Genomic DNA, 14,841 nt, shown 5'->3' with positions numbered 1-14,841 from the left:
TTGAAGTTCCATCTTCTAGAATTGTCTAGCTGAGCTTACAACTTACTACTCAGTTAAAAAGAGTAATTAAATCTGTTAATGCACAATTGTGGAAGTATGGATGGCTTTTTGAAATGCGATATATTTAACCTTTACCTTATTTATTAAATCATGAAAACAGCTCACAGGATTAGAATACATCTTAAAGTTTTCTAGCCCAACCACCCTCATGATACTTATCTCTAAATTTTTTGCCAAACTATTCTTCATAGGTGTACCTCAGTTGTAATGAACCACCTCAGGATTGGCCTCCTACCAGATGTGCCAAACAATGCCGTTCCCTGCCCCCAATCCCAGAGTGCTGCTTACATACTTGATTAAGAGAAAGTTTTGGCATCTTCTGAACCTAGAAAGAGGTCTCTTATTGATTGTTAATTGAAGATGTGTCCGTTAATTTTAAGCTTTAAACACCTCATGTGCCCTTAGCAATTAGACTTTTGTTTCTGACTTCCTCAAAATCTACATTAAAAGACATTCAATAATTGGAATGTGAAATGATGTAAGAGGTAGTGGTGTGCTGAAATAGGCTCCTACCTGCTTGTATGGCTCACTAGTTGAGTGACATTGAGTTAAGTGACATCCCTTTGGTAGCTTGAAATCAGCCATGGTGGGAGCATTTACACCACAGAAAATGGCGAGTGATTTAAATCCCCCTCACTCCAGCCAACTGTTAAACATTTACCAGTATACTACTGCATAAGGAGGTGTACATAATTGAATATTAAAGGAGATAACAGGTAAAATGCATGTCAGATACTCTGCCTTAAAGAAACCAGATGAATTAAGAGGTTCTGGCTTTAAAAAATAAATATTATGGTAATGTAGATAACTGAAAAAATGAAAGATAAAAGAACCTTAAGCTAGAGACTATTATAAAAATATCCCGTCTCTCAAAATGACTTGTTCTCTTTGGGGTCAGTTCTCAAAATGACTTGTTTTCTTTGGGGTCAGTTTTTTATAACTTCTTCAGGAAACTTGAAAATTTACTTAGATTACTTGCAAAAAAAACACTTTTCTTTGCAAATATTCTATATGGAGGAATCACCACATAGTTTTGGATAACTGATCCATGAACTGAAAGTCTCTGAGTTGACTTGCAGAAGCATTTTACAAAGTAATGATACCCACTTTTAAAAAATCTGTGATTACGTATGGATGTGATAATCTGTAGCAGCACTATCAGATAAATAATACATATTTAAAAAATTTCTGTAATTACATGTTTACCCGATAGGCCAGAACGACTCTGTCCCAAGGAGCTGTTACAGACTGAGTAAATAATACATGTTTTAAAGTCCATAATTACATATGTAAACGATAGACTATCGAGTAAATAATGCACATTTTAAAAAGTCCATAATTACATATTTACATGATAGTCTGTAAATTCTGTAATTACTTATTTACACAATAGACCATAACAGCTGTTACAGTCTATTATGTTAACTCTCATAGAATTATATTATGGATTTTTAAAAACACCATAAAGAACCTAAGGAATGAGATGATAGCAATGAAATAAAATATAAACTTCCACTTATTATAGCTCTCTCAAAAGAGGAGAATTTTGAGTTCAGGTGAAACTCATGACTGATACTTTATCAGTAATTTCTAACTTAAAATTTATTCACAAAAATATAGGTTAAGGAATCAAAGGATGAGGAATAACTGGGCAGAATGTATTAGGCCAAGTTTTTAAGCATTTCCAAGGATAAAACTTACTCTTAGTGGCATAAATAAAGACTTGTATGTAACTTTTATGTTTTTTAGACCTCTCATAAAATTGCAGTGGAGCATAAAAATGAAAACTGTATTTGTGTCTTTTATGTATTATTTAAGTATAGTAGAATTAAAATACTGTAGAATATTCTCTGGTTTATGCCTAATGATAACATGTTGGGGCATATGTGTGTAGGCTATATATAATGATAACATATGCATTTGTGTGTTTTTTGTGGGAATTACAGTTGCTTTCTTGACCTTTTAAGGGTCCTCATGGGTTAAGGATTCATACCATACATTTTATGGCTCAGCTTCTGAATTTATTCTAAAGTTAAATACAAGATCAATGCAACTAAATGAAACTTCTATCCGTAATGACTACTAAATAGCAAGGCTCAATCAAGCAAGTTAGAATCTGTCATTTAGTGATATTGGACCACATATTCTTAGTTACAAAACATATTATGGGAGAAACCTTTGATCCTATTTGTTAGGTATTATTTTGTAAAATATTTGACAGCTTAAAGTAAGTGAGTGCTTGAGTTTCAGAGAACTGTTGTACAAAAGTTAATCTTCACATCTCTTAAAATTTATTTTCATTTCACATTTGAGCTGTAGACCCCTGACACGTCTCAGCAATACTGTGGACAAAGTTATTTAAACCAGGGGCTTTCAAATTTCTTTAAATGCAACTCCTGATAAGAAATATTTAATGTTAGTACCCAGTATGCACATACATATATACCAAACTTTTACAAAACCATACATACTCTTATGAAATGTAATATACTCTGATATCTGTTCTTTTGTATTCTATTCCATTGTGTAAAAATGCTGGTTGTAACTCACCAAATTGATTTCATGATCTACAAATAGGTCACATCTGCAATTTGAAAAACACTTAACACTGATTTAGAGAATGCTTTTTTCTTTTCTTTTTTTTTTTTTTTTTTTGCTGGAGTACGCAGGATTTCCTTACTTTATACTAGGTAGACAAAATCTGGTTACATTTGAGATGAAATGTTTTATTGGTGGATCATATTTGTATAATCTAACAAAAATGGCTCATTATTCATGAGTCCAGAAATATATTAAAATATTATAAATTTTTCTCATATATGTCTAGTTTTAAAGATCTTGAAATAGAGCATCCTAGTATATATTATTCTAGAGTTGTGGTTATTATTGAAACTGTAGAAATTATTTAATGGGAGCTATACAGAGTGATAAATCAGATACTCAGAATGTCCTGCTTGAGAAGGGATTTATTTCATGGGTATTGTTGATATTCCCAGTGCACATTTGGAATCAGAAAAGAAAAAAAGGAAATAGTAACCAGAAATGATAACTGGTCTGAAAGAGCATTTCATCTTCTTTGTATGGTAAGAAAGTCCTTGAATAATAAAATATAATAGGGTATTAAAATGTATCTAAATTTTAATGAGTGAATTAACTTGACACTTAAGATGTGAAATGAAAAAGTCACCATTAATTTGTAAATAAAGTTAAATATTTTAAAAATTATTGTTTTACTCTCCTTTCCATTATATATGTTAATGTTCACGAAAATACAGTATGCTAAGATTTTTTTTTCAGAAGCCATGCCTCTGATTGTGTAATGGAAGTTCTAAAATTGGTAAATATTCACTAAACAAATATCTAAAATCTATACTGACTGCTAGTCTCTATCTCGTCAATACTTTACATTTGGTGACCAGGGAGAATGGAAGGAGTTTCTTCAAGTATTCCTCAGTGATCTCTGTAATGTTCATGACTCTGAATAGGCTCTGTGGGTAGAATACCTTCATACCACAGCTAGTTTATAGTTGTCAATTAGTCATAATGTCAAATACATGTCATGACAAATCTTTTGAGTTTCAAAAAACATCCGCTCTGCTGTTGTTTCACCCATTTCTTCTCCTGCATTTCTTCCCTTAGAGTTCAGCTCTCCATATATCCAGCCTCTCAAGCTCCTAACTCCCTCCCTGTCCTTCATTCTTCTTCATTCTTCCTCTCTTCATTCTTCCTGACTAGTCAATGCCACATCTTTTATGGTCTATTTCCTAAATATATCTTGAACTTGCCCCTTGTTTCCTTTCCGACTGCCATTTCCTACGTTCAGACCCTCATGATTTCCTCCCTGGATTCCTCTAAGCCTCTGGAGTGATCCTCCTGCCTCCAGCCTACTGCTATCACTTTGTCTTCCCCACAGCTATTGGGGCAGTTCTAAAAATGAGATCATGATCATGGCGCCCTCTGCTGAGGATTCCCTTTCCCTTTGTTTTCTCTGACCAGCTTTGCTCATCCTTCACAACGTGGAAACAGCGCCTCCTCCCATAGGCCTTCCCTGCCTCCCTGCGTCCCCATAGCACGCTGAGTGGGCCTAGTACCTTGAGCATAGCTCTATTAGGGCACTGTCAAACTATTTTACTGCGTGTTTGTATCTCTTCCTCATTAAATTTTAACTTCTTAAAGGTAATGACCTTATCTCTTTGGTAGGAAATATTAAGTACCCAATAAATATTTCTGGAATGATTAGATGGCAGAACCACTGTCTGAAAACATTAACCTCCAATTCAGGCTGGTATTTTTCAATTAGATTTGTCATAAGTTGAACTTGATCTTTTCAATGGTTACTAGAGAAAATAGAAATAGGGAATGGAGAAATAGGAGACACAACTTAGAAAGATGAAAATTTCCCTTCTAATTACAGAGTTGATCAGGAATTTTGTGGTTCTAGAATCCAAACTGTAAAACTACTGCTTCCATCGCAAAGATTCATTGCTACTGTAATGATTTCTTTAAAAACATTATATATTAAAGAAAGGTATTGAAATCTACTCCCTTCCTGAATGTTTTATAAGTATTTATAAATTATTTCCACGTTGCACATAGCAGCTTTTTCTCAAACTCTGTACCCAATTTGGATGTTGCAGTTTTAAAATGTAGACCACTTATTTAAAAAGAACATTTCTTTAGCTATATTCTGCAACTATGTATGGACATTATCCATACATGGGTAATTTGTTTTTTTCTGAAGGAATTTTCCTCTTGCTCTTTTGAAGTTTTGGAAATTTGTGATTTAATAGCAAATGATTGCATAACTTTTCTGTTGTAATGTCGAGTATGTATGTGTTGGAGAAGTTATTTATTTTATATGCATTTGTTGTTTTCTTTTTTATTATTATACTGGAATTTGAAGACAGAGAGAAATTTCTCCCCTGCAGTGTTAACTACAGAAAGGGCTAGCATTATGGAATGTCACTTGACTGGCTCTTATAATGATAAATATTTCCATGACAAAACCTACTGTGAACCTGTCTGTATGCTACAGAAATTTCTCTCTCCCTTGGCTACTACTTTACTTCAAGAAGAACATAGAGAAAATATAATAGATTACTTCTAAACACTCATCAGAAATTAAATAAAACACAGGTAAAATAAAGGCTATCTTTCCCTTTATATTATTCTGCTATCAGTTCTGCAGTATGTAGATTTTATTCATTTTTTTTTTTTTGCCCTTATTCAAAGTTGATGCTCTTGGTGGTGCTATTGTCCATTTATAAATACGCCTTGAAATTCAGGGTGTGTGCCAAAGATATTGATAAGCTAGATTCTTTGTCTAGTGACCATTCATTTATTTATTCATTAAAAATATTGAGTACCCCTCATTGGACATGCAAAAATGAACACAAATTCTGGCCTCAAGTAGTGCAGAGTCTAGAAGTGGCAATAAGACATGTACATAATATGACAAAAGTAAAAAAGTGATATGAAACTCTAACCGCTTCTTACCGGCTCCAGTGCTTGCATGAAGTGTGTGAGTCACTATCATCTCTTGCTTACATAACTACAGGGCCTACTAATTGGTCCCCCTACTCCTACTTCTCACACACCCCAGCACTCTCAACACAGCAGCCAGAAGCTCCTTTTAAATTAAAAGTCAGATGATGTCACTCCTCAGCTTCAAAACTCTGTAATAGCACTCATTTCACTGCCATGATATGTCCCTTCAAACCCCCACACCAATGGCCTCTGACCTTATTTCCTACTACCTTTCCCCTCCCCAGGTTCCCTCAAGCCCCTCTGGCCTCTTTTGTTCCTCAACAGCACCAGGCGTGTTTCTAGTTCTTTGTTCTAGGTCTTCGCCACAGATCTATGTTACTAATGCCCTCACCTCCTTCAAGTCTTTGCTCAGATGTCACCTCTAAGTAAACCCTATCTTAACCACTGCATTAAAGGTTGCAACCCCCTACACTCCCATCCCGTTACTCTGCTCTACATTTCATGTTCCAAAGAATCTATCACCTTTTAAATGCTACGTGATTTTTTTTGTGTATTCTATTTATTGTTGTTTCTCCTTGTTAGAATCTCAGCTCCATAAGGCAGGGGTCTTTTCCTCTTTTCACTGATGCATCTGAAGCTCCTAGAAGAGGACCAGCCCATAATAAGTGCTCAGTAATGTTGGTTGAATGAATGAAAAGATGAATGAGAGTTACAGGTAGAATGTTATTCAAATGTATAGGAGAAAGAGACTTATTCTAAGAAGAAAGGACTGGGAAGGCCTCAATGGAGGTTTATCTAAATTAGATGTTGATATATGAGTAAGGTTTGGACACATGCAAATACATTTCAGTGAAACAGTTTAGCTTGTCATTTTAAGTTTTCTTTTACCTTTAATATTGTCTTGTAATTCATATTCATAATATTTGTGTTAAAGTCAATTAAAAGGGCACATTGAAGATAGGATTAAGTGCAGAAAGAAATAGGAAAACAACTGGTTTTTTTGGTAGGAGAGTATACTTTCCCCCTAAGTCTGTATAACAGTTCATTTTGCTTTGTAGTCCAATCTCTCCAGACTAAAAGGAAAAAAAGAAAAGAAAAATTATTATAGCAATCACATCGTCAGTCACCTTCCTCCTGCTCTTTCAAAATTATCTCAGAGACCTGATGTCCTCAAAGCCTATTTCTATTTAACTAAACATTCATTAAATCCAACATATGGTTTAAAAATTATTTCTGTTATTTGGATGTTTTGCAGCTCTTTAACTTCTTTTTGACATATTTAGAGAAAAAATTACTATAAGTGTTAACATCAGATAATCAGCCAGTATAATATAATGCTAACAACAACATAGTTTAGCTTATAGAGAAATCCTATATTAAAGTGCCTGCCTGATTTCTGCCGCCTTTTATTTCTTACTTAAACTGCTCAAAATGAAGCTTTTACTGCAGCACCAAACACTGAACTCAGAAGCTCAATACTAAAATGGCTGGAGGCCATGCTGAAAATTAAGCAGCAAAGAACTAAGGAACAACATGAAATACTATTTCAAGTGATGCTTTGCTAATTTGGCAAGATACTGTTGCTAAGGTACTGGTTTTCTCTGCCTGCTCGCCTCTTATTCTTTCTTGACCACACTACAGATAGGCTTTTATACTTGTCACTCTACTGAAATTCCCTATACTTATCTTTGACATCTCACGGCATCTGATGCACTTGAAACCCTTTTTTGGTGTTGGTGAGTATTCCTGAACATCACACCTAGGGTTGCCTTCCTACCTCACTGGTCCTTCATCAAATATCTCGGCTGGATCTTCCTCCCACTCCCCCTCATTGCCACCTGAACATATTGGTGTGTTCTGGGACCAGTCTTCACATGTCTTATACTCTGGATCTGCACTCACTGTTGGAGCAATACACTATTCCCATGGCTTAGATCCCATGTACGTACTGATGACCACAAGTGTTTTTCTCTAGCACCTGCCTCTCTTCTAATCTCCAAGTGCTTATCATCATCTAATAGACATCTCAAAATTAGCATGTTTAACACAGAACACTTGGTTTCCACTTAGCCTCACTCTGCAAACCTCTTTTCCTGCAGTGTTCTGTATTTCAATCAATATACCACCACCATTGCCATTTATTCAATTACTTAGGCAAACCCTTGACTCATCCTAGATTCCTCTCTTTTGGACCACACATCCAACCCATTAGCAATTTCAGCTGGCTATATTATCAAAATATATTCCATATTTGGCCCTTCTTCCCAGTTTTCTTTGCCCACCCTATTGAAAATAGCACCCCCTGTGGGTCACTTTTCCTGTTTCACTTTCCCCATAGCAGTTATCGCTATGAATTGATGTTATGGTATAGTGCCTGTCTCACCACGACAATGTGAAGGCAATGTGTACCTGCCTGTTCCCTGGCACATGGTAGGCACTCGATAATTTTTTGAACAAGTGAATAGATGCTGAATAAATATACATTATTTAAGTCTGATTTTATTTATTTTTGCCTCTGTTGTTTTCCCTAATTCTTTTTTCCTCAATAAAAACATGTCATGTTTTAACCACTCTACATGTCCTGTTAAGGGTGACTTAAAAAAAAATTATATTAATCAAAAAATAGTGTAGATGATCCTGGAAAACTTGGAAAATATTCACTGGAAATTGTAAATCTTCACCCATTTATACTCTGTCTGGCATATTATATTAGCTTAAGATAATTCAGATACTGGCTGCAGTTTTTTAAAAAAGGTTTCCTTAGAGATATAGATTCCCATCAAAACCAAATACAAAAAGAACATGAAGCAGAAAGAGATACAGAAAGACAGAATATGAATATTTAGTGCTTTCTGCATAATTTTCATTCAGTCCATGAAGACCTTGTAGAAACTAGATCAGTTATTTCCTATTTGCCTTGACCCAATTCAACCTATAGCCCTTAGGCTGGTCAGAACTGGAACTAGGTTTTTGACAGATGTTAATAGAAAGTTAACATAAAATCATGGAGATAAAAAAGTGAGAAATGAAAGCAAAGTGTCAGCACAGGGGTGAGCTGCCCAAGTATCTATGCACCAATAACCATAAGAAGACAGATTTATGGGCTCCCACTTGGTCTTCTTCATCATCCCACTCACCTCAGGGTCTTCTCACCTTCTTCCTGTGCTGGGTTCTGCATTGATGAACAAGAAATTATAGCACACTTTTTAGTTCTTCCTCTCCCACTGGGGTACAAGTCAAGCTGAACAACTAGGACAGTCGTACCTTTAGGATCAATTTTCCCCTGATGTTTTGGTCGTTCTGTGTGTGTATTTGCTATTAGAAAATTCTCAAAGGAGAATCCTAAGTAATGTCAAAGTGGACCTATGTGGAAATTTCTGTTAGAAAAACTGCTCCTCCCTGGAGGAATCATTTACCTATAGCAAAGGCAGATGATTCTATGGTCACTGGGCCTAAGAATGTATCAGTGCACGTGATTTCGAGCAGCCTGCTTGGGTATTTGTTATTTGATTAAGTAACTGTCTAGATTTTTTGAACCAATAATTTATTTAATTTAAACTAATCTGAGGGGTTGGTGGAGAAGCCAGTCTGAGTCAGTGAAAATAATGAATTGTGATTTAAAAAAAAAAAAGCAATTTATTTTCACTCACAAAAACCTAGCAGCTAATACTTTTGTCAAGTAGAGATCCTGCCAGATCCAAAAGATAAGAATTGCTTTATATACAAATGATCATGCCAAAAGACTAAAGAAACAGTTGTGTTGCATTAAAGAGGTTAGTACATATGCCCCTAAAATCTTATTTTTTGGATTGATATAAACCAATCCCAACTATTTCATAATTTTTACAAATTTAAAATTATAATAGACAAAGAATTTGTAAACCACATGTTTGAACAAAACTCTGGGACACACAAACTGAAAGGTAAGGGCAGAATATTTTAAATTAAAGGTATTTTAGAAAATCTGGACCAGGCTACTACCCCAAATATAAGACACATAGTTAGTTGTAGCCTGTGCCCCTCTTTCATGTCTGCAAGATTAGAAACTGAGGCCAAGGATGTAATGTGTTTCAATTATGATAATTATAAAATTTCTTTTCTTTTCTATTTTTTTTTTTTTTTTTTTTGAGACGGAGTCTTGCTCTGTCGCCCAGGCTGGAGTGCAGTGGCGCGATCTCGACTCACTGCAAGCTCCGCCTCCCAGGTTCACGCCATTCTCCTGCCTCAGCCTCCCGAGTAGCTGGGACTGCAGGCGCCTGCCACCACGGCCGGCTAATTTTTTGTATTTTTAATAGAGACGGGGTTTCACCGCGTTAGCTAGGACGGTCTTGATTTCCTGACCTCGTGATCCGCCCGCCTTGGCCTCCCAAAGTGCTGGAATTACAGGCATGAGCCACCGCGCCCGGCCGATAATTATAACATTTCTGATGGATATAGGTGAAAGTAAGTTTGAATACAACCCACCCAAAACAGTGTTTGAAGATGTTTTCCTCAACCGTTCTTCCTATTTTATACTTTGTTGTATTTACAAACTGCTTCAAAGTTTTGCTTAAGTATATCTATTAGATTATGTGACATTTACATGATAGGTTTCATAGGTTTTTAAAAGTCATTCCTTCTATTTATTAATTCAGTGAATACAAATCTGTCATGATGCATTGATAATCCCCTTAGTTTTTATTATTTTGTGTTGAATATATTAATGTTTCCCTTCAAACTCACTTTTTTAACTTCATTATAGGTGTGCTCATTCTTTTTTGTTGTACTGGTTTAAATGCGCAATTAAAATTAATTAAGTGCTTTTGTCCAGAAGTTTTCTTGTGTTGTAATAGCTGTAAGGTTAAATTGGGCTGGGAGTGGTGGTTCATGCCTGTAATCCCAGCACTTTGGGAGGCTGAGGTGGGCAGATCACTGAAGGTCAGGAGTTTGAGACTAGCCTGGCCAACGTGGTGAAACCCCGTCTCTACTAAAAATACAAAATTAGCCGGTTGTGGTGGCGGGCACGTGTAATCCCAGCTACTCAGGAGGCTGAGGCAGAAGAATTTCTTGAACCCGGAAGGCAGAGGTTGCAGTGAGCCCAGATCACGCCACTGCACTCCAGCCTGGGCAACAGAATGAGACTCCGTCTCAAAAAAAAAAAAAAAAAAAAAAAAAAAAAAAAAAAAAAAAAAAGATTAAATTGAAGAGCAAAAGAAAGATTCAGTTTGAAATCACTACAGTCTATGGCTACTAGTTTTCAATTCATATGTGAGTAAGTATATTTCATAGTTTTAAAACTCCACACATGATTCTTTTATGTCACATGTTTTAAATTAGGCACAATAATGTGTGTGTTAGAAACCTACTTGGAGTTAGTTGATGCAGAGATGTTTGGGGACTTCACATCCATTTTCTAATCTCTAGTTCTCATATACTTCCTAAACTTGGAAAAATTTTGCATTGTACAAGCCATGAAGAAATTTGAATGTTGAAACAATTATTCTTTTCTTTTTCTTACTTCTGTGGAAATTAAACAACAAAAAAACTTTGTTAATTCAAGACTGTATTATGCCTGAGGTTTTAAATACACAAAAGTCAGTAAAATAAAAGTGATGGTTCCTAGAGCAAGTATAATTCAGCTATATTGCACATATATATTAAAGCATAAAAGTTAACACCATATGTACAAAATACTACACGGGCCCATTTGTGTCACAACTGATAAATGCACAACTCCTATAGGAGCTGTGAGCTCTTATAAGAGCCCAAGATTTGAGTCCCAGATATGAGAGAGGTTTAGGTACGGTTGTGAGAATACTGCTGCATTTCTTCTGTAAATTTTAAATTTCAACCAGAAAGCTGTTGAAGCTAAAATTTCATTAGGGAAACAGTGTTAGCACTTCTGATTTTTACAGTCACAGATTTCTTTGTATATTATAAATTCAGAATGGTCTTTGCCATTTATTGGTTGTTGCTGGTCATTTATTGTTTTCAACAAATATTTATTGAGAATTTACTAGGTACCAGATTACCCTAGACACTTGGGTCATCAGCAAACCAGACAGTAATTCTTGCCCTTGGGAAGCTTACATTCTGGTGAGGACAGGCAGACAGTAAACATAACAAATAAGTATATTATAAAGTAGGGTAGTAGTTGTTAAGTGCAATGAAAAAAAAAAAGAATAGAGAAGAGGTATACAGAGGACAGGAAGTTGGTGGATACGTTGCAATATATTAAAATAGGGAAAGAGGTGAGAAAAGGCTGGAAGGCCATAGGGAGTCAGCCAAGTTCATAGACAGAAGATGGTTTCAGGCAAAGTGAACAGCTGGAGCAAAGGCCCAAAGGCAGGAACATATCTAGCATATTTGAGATGCCGCCTCAGTGTGGCTAGAAAGGCCTGAATGAAAGGGAGAGTAGTGGGGGACAGTATCAGAGAGTTAACAGAACACTGGCTCATGAAGGGCCTGCGGGTCATTGTCTGGATTTTGACATTTTCATTTGAGCAAAAGGGTGTAATCCCACAGCTTTAAGCAGAGAAGTGACATGATATGATGTTACTTCTAAAAGGGTCACTCTGGCTGTTTTTGTTGAGAGTAAACCATGCAGGGACTACAATGATAGTATGGAGCCTCATTGGAGAATCAGAATAATCCAGGCTATATGCTTGAACCAGGCTAGCAGCAGTGGAATGGGGAGAGAAATGTTATGTTTTGGAGCTAGTCTGAAGGTAAAACCAACAGGATTTCCTAATGAGTTGAGTGTGGAATGTGGCAGTTAGAAAGAAATAAAAGGTGACTACATACAAAGTTTTTGGTTCAAGCAACTGGAAAGATTATGTTGCCATTATCGTAGATGTATAATTGTTGGTGAAATATGTTTGGGAAGGAAGATTATTTCAGTTTTGGACTTGTTAAATTTGAGATATCTTTTAAATATCCAAGTGGTGATGGAATCATTGCATCTAAGAGTGTGAAATTCAAGAGAAAAGTCTGCTGGACCTGTAGATTGGGGAGCCATGAGCTTCTAGATAGTATTTGAAGCCATAGGTCTTATTGAGGTCATCAAGAGGGTATAGATGGAGAAGAGAGTAAGGCCCTGGAGCCCTCCAACATTAAGAGGTCAGAGGAAAGAGGAGGAACCAACAAACGAGACTGAGAAGAAATGACCAGTGAAGGGAGAGAAAAATGATCAACTGGGTCAAATGCTGCGGATAGATTAAATAATCTAAGAACTGATCATTGACCACTGAATTTAGCAACGTAGAAGTCATTGGAGACCTTGATAAGAGTAGTTTCAGTAAAATGGTGGGGACAAAGCTTGATTGTAATGGTTTAAGTGAAAAAATAGAGAATATGTTTATGCCCAATACTTTTGATATATTTTGCTGAAAAGAGGAACAAGGAAATGGGATACTTGGTGAAGGCAGTGAGATCAAGAAAGTGATATGCTGGTTATAAGTATTTAACAACCAGCTCTCTGGCAAAAATAAAAATTCTAAAGAAATTTTGAGTTGTAGCTTTTGCCAATTTCAGTAGTGCAAATTCTCCTATTATGGCTGATTTTACTGAACACAGAGTTGAGAAGAGTTGGGCACAACTGGCTTTCAAGGGCTGGAGTGAGCCAGCTCCAGGACACTACTGGGTAACAGAAATTTTGTTTTGTTTTAAAATGAAAGAAAAAAGTAGTTTGTATATCTTAAAGGGACTAATTCAATAGAGATTTAAAATTTGATGATCTAAATAAAAAAGGGGGTGATTTCTGGTTGAAATTTTCCATAGTAGGTGAGACGGGATGTGATGCAGTGCACACATAGAGGGATCAGCTTTAAATAGAAACCTGTAGAGTTCATCTTTGTTAATAGTGGGAAAGCCAAAGAATATAGTGAGTATTCTGTAGGTTTTTTGGTGACAGGAGCCTCACTGTTTATTTGTATGGAAGAGAAACCCACCTAAAATAAATTAAGCCTTTAAAAATAATGAATATTTGGAAAGATATAGTGATAGCTCAGAAAACCTAATGGGACTAACTGTAGTTGAGCCTCATGAGGAAACTTACGTCTTTGTTCTTAAGTTTTAGACATATCCTTCTCTATCTCTAGAGAATGAATTTCTTTCCTTCATTTTTGCATGTTCCAAATTCGGCTTCCCTGTTCAAGTGTCCAGTAGAGAGAAGCAAACTGCAGATAAGAGAACCTGTTACCTAACTTGTGTCAGTCTCCACCTGTGGTCCAATCAGCTTATATCAGAGGGCAGGAGCTACTGACCAGTTAGCAAAGAAGATTCATTTTAAGGGAATGGGGTGGGTTCTCTGGGCAGGATAGGGCTAAGGATGAAAACATAGACATCTTCAATATGGTCATTAACAGTTTGGGGAAAGTATTGAATGAATGAATATCTTCTGTGTCATTCATTTTTTTATTCATTTATGTATTCATCAATTAATTATTTATGAGCTACTATGTGCCAATCATTGTGGTATACAGTGGAGCTATGAAGATGAATAATTCTTCTCCCTATCCTAAGAGCATTTCCATTTTTCTAAGGTGTTTACAGTCTTCCTCAGTATGAAAATGATAGTGGTGATAGCACTGGTTGATTATGTCTTAAAGATCAAATATTGAAAACATTTTATACTATTTTTGATACAAACATTAGTCATTAGCCCAAAGACATCACGTACCTACAAGGCATTTGTTAAAAATCATTTATTGCCTTTTTTTTTTTTTTTTTTTTTTTGAGACGGAGTCTTGCTCTGTAGCCCAGGCTGGAGTGCAGTGAGTGCAGTGGTGCCATCTTGGCTCACTGCAAGCTCTGCCTCCTGGGTTCACGCCATTCTCCTGCCTTAGCCTCCCGAGTAGCTGGGTGGGACTACAGGCAGCCGCCACCAAGCCCAGCTAATTTTTTGTATTTTTAGTAGAGTTGGGGTTTCACTATGTTAGCCAGGATGGTCTCCATCTCCTGACCTTGTGATCCGCCCGCCTTGGCCTCCCAAAGTGCTGGGATTACAGGCATGAGCCACTGCGCCTGGCCTTATTGCCATCTTAATCTCTTATTAAAAAATGAATTATTTTTGGTAATTTTTTTATAGTTGGTTTCATAGATTGTTTTTTTGTGAGAAAAGGAGCATGAATTCCTTGCTTTCATATGCTAAAAAAGTTATATTACCTCATGCTGATATTTAAAATAATTCATTTGTGTTTCATATTAGTTTTTGAATCATCTAACATATGTACACTGTTAAAGGCTTAAACATTATAGGAGAGAATGAAATTAAAAGTTAACATAACATCTAGCTCCCTGAGCTCTTCTTCCTTA

The 14,841-nt window shown here is 36.1% G+C and overlaps 1 long non-coding RNA gene across 1 annotated transcript in view; it reads left to right on the top strand.

Moving 5' to 3' along the window:
- The window catches only part of LOC100612368 (uncharacterized), a 564,878-nt gene that overhangs the window by 15,743 nt on the left and 534,294 nt on the right, over positions 1 to 14,841 (top strand). The window lies entirely within an intron of this gene.

Source organism: Pan troglodytes, chromosome 12, assembly GCF_028858775.2.
Source record: "Pan troglodytes isolate AG18354 chromosome 12, NHGRI_mPanTro3-v2.0_pri, whole genome shotgun sequence".
Classification (NCBI taxonomy): domain Eukaryota; kingdom Metazoa; phylum Chordata; class Mammalia; order Primates; family Hominidae; genus Pan; species Pan troglodytes.
Note: the sequence above shows the minus strand (reverse complement) of the source record. Positions and strands in the feature narration are given on the sequence as shown.